At 39.5% G+C, this 7824-nt stretch overlaps 1 pseudogene; it reads right to left on the bottom strand.

The window, feature by feature from the left end:
• Positions 1-666: 666 nt before the first annotated feature.
• On the bottom strand, positions 667-1848 carry LOC149834590 (putative F-box protein At4g22030 pseudogene; annotated as a pseudogene).
• Between the last annotated feature and the right edge of the window lie 5976 nt (positions 1849-7824).

Here is a 7824-nt window from a genome sequence, read left to right as displayed (position 1 = left end):
TCCTCACTTCGATAAGGGTTTTCCTCGTCATAAAAAAAACATAATGTCACATGTTGTGCATAGACATGATCTATAACGTAAATCGTACTACGTGACTCGTTGATGACATAGTTGACTTTTTTTTTTACTTAGCCACGTTGAGATTGCTGTTGGCCGGACTAGATATCATAAGACAATCAACCGGGCATTATACCGAACTCTTTTTTTATTATTTATCTAGATGCGATTTACATGTTTTATTTAGTGGGAATTGGCTTTTGGATCATTGGAATCCGACTTGTATACAGGCTTTTTCAGTTATTCAAAATCAATGGCTATAAATGTATCTATTTTTTTAGCTCATAAAAACATGTTTTTTTTATGGAACAATCATGACCCAAGAGTTGATTCCCACTAAATATGGCAGGTTTGATTGTGTCAAAACAACTCAATCATGAGATTGCAGCTCGATTGTAGGTATAATCGTTTGTAGCAAATATAATCCTTTCAACCATGGAAACTTTTGCCTATGAAATGCCAATAGGTCGAGAAGTGATCTTGGTTTCAGTTATTTGATTGACTACAAATTTGTGACAAGGACACGACACACATTTTGTGTAATTACATCAAGAATAATTTATAGGACACAACACGAAAGTGAATTAGAGTATCCTTGTGATATGGTGGCCATAACATAGCTTGATGTCACAACAAACCTACTTTGTTTTTTAATCAATCTTTGGGTAGTCAAATCAATAACAATGGCATTCTTTTCAAATGAATGAAGAAAATTGAGCTGTATTTCCTCGGTATACAAAATTTTTTTATGACAAGTTGCTATCAGAAGAGTTTTCCTGCAAAGTCTTCGCTGCTCTCGTCTAGATTCCTGAGAGAAGACAGACTTCTTCCAAGCTGTAGAGCCACCTTCATCTCCAACAGCTCCCCATTCTCTCTCCTTCCATTCTCTCTCTCTTCCAAGGCCATCTCTATAGTCCTTTCTGTCAATTTGTAGAAACCCCCACAATTCCTGTACATCTCAAACACCATACCCACCTGACCACCATGCTCTACCGTGTTCACCAACGCAGCCATCACGCCACAGACCGCACCCATCATGAACCCAGGCCCACCCATCACTGAGCCCACTGCACCCAGCGCAGTGAGCACAGGCCCAGCTACTGCAAGAAACCTGTTCACCCTCAACACCAACTTGCTCAGCCTCACATAATCTGATATATCCCTCTTCTTCAAGACCTTTACTACCCTTTCCATCTCTTCTTCTGTTTCCTGGGTCCAGCCATTGTCGGCGTGCTTGTTCTGCATGACCGTTCGAGCATTTTGTTTGCCTTCTTCTTTCTTGTTCGGCCACCAGACGGTTGGCTCAACGATCGCAGGAAACTTTTTTAGCATGCCAGGAAGTAAAGGGAGCGGGTAGGCGTGATCGATCGCGAGAATTTTCGACATGCATTCGTCGATGAAGGAGTTCATGTCAGGATGCAGGGAGGGATGAACACGAAGTGTGTTCTCAATATGAGTGTGCAGATCTTTGAACAGTCTTGCAGCGTTCCTCTGCTCCTCAGCAAGCTGAGAAGGCTGGATCTTGTTCACCAAGCAGAGTAACAAAGTTGAAGCAGAGAACAAGATGGTGGAAGGAAGAGGGATTGAAAGAGAAGAGAGGATGGTAGCAGTGAGGATGAGGGAATTTATAGAATCATGGAAGAGTGTGTTCCAATTGTTTCTCTGTTGAGCCAAGATGGAATGCATCTCAGCCCTGTCAGAAGCAGCTGTTGCTATCTCATAAAGCTTGGCTAGCACAAGTGGGTCTGCTTCTTCCTTTTCTCTCTCTCTCCTTTCTTCTGCTTTGGCCATTTGGTCATTGAAATGGGTGCCAAGAAAATTGAATTTTGATGCAAATAAGAGAGGGGTTGTGTTCATGGCTGCGATGGTCGGTATTCTTCCTCTATTGCGAGAAACAATTGGTTTAGGGGAAGGAAAGTGAGAGAATTTTCCTTTGGGGGATTGAATGGGAAGAGAGAGAATGGTAGACGTGGTTGCCATAGTTTTGTGAGCGATACAAGAGAAGGTAAGAATGTAGAGGGAGTTCAAGGTTTGGTTGCATTTATAGGGAGAGGGAGTCTTGACCAAGTAAGGCTGTTTTCGAAGATTGAATGGAGGTTGTACCAAACATGGCTTGGTGTAAGACTTGAGCTTTCTGAATTCAAAAGTGACTGTGGTCAGAAATAATTGTGTTTTGGGATTGATTAGTCCTCTTGGTTTCGTGGAAGGAACTGGTCAATACTTGTATTGCATGGAACGGTTGGTGGTGGAGTGAATTTCAATATATTATTTCTTTTGGGAAGAAGTTGCTGACCTCTTAAACCCAGGTTTGACTCCCCTCGAGTGTGAGGGTGCCTTTCTTGGTGGAGCCTTTCTCTGGTGGGTTCCATAGGTGCTTGGGTGTCGGTGATCTCACCAGCAAACTACTTGCTTCGGTGGAGAACTTTGCCATAAAAAAATGTAGGGGTAATGCTTGCTATTCTCGTGGGTAAGGAACCCTTGCGAAAAAACTTAATATTTTATCTTTTTCAGTGTTTTTGTATATCGGACGTTTTAGATGTAATCTACATGTAAACTAAAGTAGAAATTGACCTTTGAATCAATGCTTTTGTGATTTATATATCAAATTTTGAGGTTTGATGATGCAAGGCCCATTTAGGTTGATCCACGAAAAAAAAAGAAAGGCAAGAAGATGGAGTACTAGTTTTAGGTTAGGATTCATTTGGATCTAGTTTTGGTCTATTTACTTTTTTGCATCTTATTTGGATTGTGTTTGAATTTCAAATCTACCCCAAATCCGTTATAAGGTTAGGGTGTTCTCTTTCAAGTATAAATACATTGTTTTGAGATTTGTAATTAGCATAGTTGATTAATTACTCTAAACTTGGTTTTTCTTTTTTATTTCTTTTCTTAAATCATATTTCTTGCTTTTTTTATAGTTGATAATATAGTCGTAGATCACAAATTGAGTAATTGATTTGCATCAAGTGATATCAGAGCCTTGTTCGCAGTTCGAGGATGTTGCATGCTTCAAACAACAAATTTGTCGAGACTATGGAAGCATGTGTTGGTCAGTTGGAGAATGACATGTGTGAGATGAATGAAAACGAATATAACATGAATCAGAAGCTCAAAATTTTGAGCAAGAAGTAGCGTCAATGATGGTGTCAAATGAGAGGATCATGGAGATGTTGATGGCACAGTCGTCTGTTACGCATAGAACAAAAGAAGAACAACCTCAATCAAAGTCTTTCAAAACACACAGCAACAATGGAAATTGGTCCCAATCCTGTTGTGCAGCCCCAGATTGTAAACCAGATAAGGGTTGCGGGTTCATCGATGAGAACCAACACAAACCTTGTTCTAGTAAGTGTCAACCCTGACTTGAGCGTAGTAGTGAGTAGTAGCGGTGAATCGTACGTCGTCGGCTTCATTTCTCACCTGTAAAGCTCAAAGCATAGAAAAGTTTCTTGCTGCCACCAATCCATGCTATGATCTGTGGCTAAAAAAAAAAAGAAAACAAGAAATACGGTTTAGGAAGAGAAGGGAGAGACAAATCAAGTTTAGGGTAATTAATCAACCAAGCTAATTATAAATCTCATAAAAATGTACTTGTACTTGGAAGAGAAAACCCTAACCCTAGGACAAATTTTAAGTAAGTCCAAAATCCAAACACAATCCAAATAAGATGCAAAAGTTAAATAGACTTAAACAGAATCAAAATGGGTCCTAGAAGTAGTATTCTTTCATCTTTTTCTTGCTTCTCTTCTTCTTGGCAGATGGACCTAAATTGGCTTCCACCCCGCATTAGTTGAAAAATCAGCATCCTGCAATGTACAAATTTTTAAACCTAAAAAAAAACACTTTTACCCTGAAACGCTATAATCCAAAGGTTAATTTTTATTATTTTGACCATGTTGAAAGGATGTCAGATTTTGTGGGAACAACTTTCCCCTCTACTTTCATAAACTAACATTAGGGTTGTCCTTGGGTTAGCCTAACTCATATGATAAAGTTATCATTTTACCCCCCTCCTGTGATTGGCAAAATAAAATTATCAATTTATAACCCTATTTCTAAAAGCAATCACATGACAACATTTCATGTGGAGGCATGCAGCTGTACTTGTGGGCCCATGCAATGCTGTCATTAGGGGTGGCAATCGGGTCAGGTCGACGGGTCAGCATACCTCAACACGAACCCGACCTGTTTATTAAACGGGTCGATTGTGGCAAACACGAATCTGATCCATTTATTAAATGGGTAACCTGACACGACACGGTTAACTCGTTTAATAAACGGGTCAAGTCGGGTAAACGGGTTGGCAGGTTAGCGGGTGGGTTGACGGGTCGGGTTCGAGTAAACGGGTTGGCGGGCGGGTTCAGGTAAACGGGTTGGCGGGCGGGTCAGGGTCGGGTAAACAGGTTGGCGGGTCGGGGTCGGGTAAACGGGTTGACCCGCCCGCCTAACCCATTTTTTAAACGGGTTGGCATACCCCTAACACGAACCCGACCCATTTAATAAACGGGTTAGGCGGGGTCGACTGACCCGTTTATGACACAAGCCCGTTTAAACCAAACCTGAATCCGGCTAAGAAGCGGGTTGGCGGGTCGTGCCAGATTTTGCCACCCCTAGCTGTCATGTGATTGGCTATGGCACTTATCTGCTCCTTTCTCTCAACCCTTATTCTAGAAATATGATCAAATAAGTTTGTCTGTGTAGCGCTATCAATTAACAAATGTTATTTAAAAAATGTATTATTTCCATTGCAGAGAAAAGTTCATGTCATTATATAACTTGTCAGTTGCTATGTTCAATCCCCCCCGCACATCTCATTTGATAACAGTGGAATATGTGAAATTGGGGGCCACGTCCAATTCATTAAGTGGTGATGGAATATAATGACATATACAATATAATGTATCACAAAACACCATATATGTGTGGCATAGGTTTCTAACACTGGGTCCATATTTTGATCGTGCCTATGTCATAAATATCGGCTATATTTTCAAAATATATTCAAAGGCTTATACATTCGCTAAACTAAACACAACATTTTGACAGTATTTGTATGTTGTTATAAGCCTTTATATATGTTGGTATTTTCCTGGCATTTTCCAACATAGCTCATTTGTCGTGAGATTTTCCTCACTAAGTTTTCCGTAGAACAAGATTTTCAACATTGGCTCATCCATCTGTAACACTTGTTCATGAGAACCAGATTTATTCAGTGGTCATCTGACGGTTGAATCCTCAAAGATTATCCCTTCGCGACGGTTCGGGTAGCAGCGTCCTAAATAGACCCAGTTGAGAAGTCCTCATGAATGTCAGATGTGTTGAGTAGTGTGACAAATATCGCGAGATTTATGAAAATCTCATGATAATATCACGAGAAATTGCATGAATGTTTAAAATGCTTATATTTCACATGCTGAGCCTCCAATGAAACATGGCACATGCTGAGGGCTTCCAATGAAAAAAATAGAGAGAGAAATATGGGCCAAATGGGGATCTGTGTCCCAAAGACATGCCATTTTGACCATGTGTCCCTTGTGACAGGAACCAGACACATTATGATATACTGACACCACAGAGTCATCTATGAATATTAGTTTAATATTTGAACAATAACATAGCTGACCCTTGCTTTTATTCGAAATACCATTGCTAATCGCAACCATGCACCACAGGTTGAGAGAGGATCCTATAAAAATTTCATACAAAGTTTACAACCACAAAACCCACCTCACTATATTGTAGCTCAGTACAAGTGGGTTTTGCGGTTATAAACGTTGGGTGAGATTGCTAATTTCACCCAGTGTTTTACAAGATGGACTTGATGAGATTGCTAATCTCTCACAAGTTTGGTTTACACTACCAAGGAAAGCGATCTTAAGTAAAAAAGCTTAGCCAGCATGACTCTTGGTCATACATGACCATGATAGCCATAGTTTTATGAAGATTCTCATAGGTTGAGGAGAGAAGTGGGCTTACTTTCTCTCCAACTCATGACATTGTCTGTTAAAGGGCCTTATCCACGTGAAGCACGTTTGAACATGCTTCATCTGGATAAGCACAAATCAATGAAACAATTACAGATTTTCTCTCTTCAAAAGAAAATTGGCAAGTCTCACTGCTGGGTAACGACTACTCAAGAGGGTGAAACCACCGACCTTAAAAGATGACTTAAGAAAAATAAGAAAAAATTTGAGATTCCTTCTCTTAAAAAAGGTTGTTTACATCTTCACCTTTATTCTATCTTCACCTTCGTTTGCATGCACACCAAACAACGATCCTTCAGTGGTATCAGAGCCAAGGTTGGTAGTGTGCGCAGTGCCCACTCTGAATCACCGTTTGATGCTCAAAGTCATGAGTTATCGATCAACAGTAACCGAAAGAACAAAAATCAGCAAAAAAGATTAGTGATCTATGTTTATAAGGTGTATTAGACAGGTCGTCGGATTCCAGCGACCACTATCTCTACTTTTAAAAATAATAAAGGAGTAACATAGCTTTGAATCGGGTCTGCCCAATCATAAATTTTTATCAATCATTTTTTTTTTCGGAAAAACCCCTGCAAGTCAAAAACCCTCTCAGAGTTTTTAAGATCTCTTATAAAAAAAATACAAAAAGAGAGGTAGACATAGACCCTAAAAGAATAACGATAGACAAGAAACCTACTTAAACTCACACATTTTTGTGAGTGCAGGACATTTTATTATATATTCGTTTGTACAAAGATTACACAAAGATAAGATATTACAATATCCAGGACATTTGGTTATCCAAGATAACATAGCAATTATCGATATTAGAGGAATGGTTGCTACCTATCTTTGACTCACTCATTTCACGTGAGTGTGAGTCAATCCTTGATTTTAAGAGTCGGTTACTATGTTCAAGAAACCACCAACTACATTAAAGGATTTACTTTAAGGGATAACAAAAAAAAAATGCTACATTAGAGGAGCCGAACCATGTGACAATAACACAGTAACTCTAGGTTTAACCCTGGAGGCTTATCACTTGGAAGGAGCGGTTCTTGTATGCTTATCTTATCAGACCCCATATGAGGTCTGCATAAAAAAATTATTATATATATAATCAAGTCATTCGTGATACCTTTAGTTAGAACTCATTATTGTGAGCATTGTGTGCTTAATCTGTAACAGATGCATTCAGCAGTTAGCATCCCACTTTTGATTGTGTTGTTTTGAGACAAAAACAGTGATTTTTTGGAATCATGAAATCACGGTGAATTATGAACCATTCAACATCCACAATTCTCCAAAATTTCCCTATAAATATTAAGGTTTTATATATTGAAAGTAAATGTTTGATAATAAAACTAAGTCAAATTCATCTAGGGCTCGATTGTTCCTTTTGAACTTGGAACATTCTGCGAAGAATAGGCCAGATGTGCTTTTGAATCATTCAAACCATCAAACTTGATAAAATTCCTAGGGAGATTATCAAGACTGTCATCCCCATCTAGTCCATCATAAAAGTCTTCACTCGTGAAGACCTTCTTACCCTTATCACGGGCCTGAAGATCCTTGACCATCTTAACCACGTCTTTGAGTTGTGGCTGAGTAGGGTCATTACCAGACCGATCCTTAGATTTGTAGGCCGACTTTTGTCCTTGAGTCAATCTTCGGAGTTCCTGCTGAATCTCACATTCCTCATCGGTATCTCCTAATGATTCTGCTTCATCAGAAGTGTCCTCATGACGACTCTGCCTTTTGGAGATCTTCACATGCTTTTTCACTGTTCAGCCCTTGACCT

This window comes from Nuphar pumila, chromosome 6 (assembly GCF_984573655.1).
Source record: "Nuphar pumila chromosome 6, dmNupPumi1.hap1.1, whole genome shotgun sequence".
In the NCBI taxonomy this organism is placed as follows: domain Eukaryota; kingdom Viridiplantae; phylum Streptophyta; class Magnoliopsida; order Nymphaeales; family Nymphaeaceae; genus Nuphar; species Nuphar pumila.
This window is presented reverse-complemented; position numbering and strand designations above follow the sequence as displayed.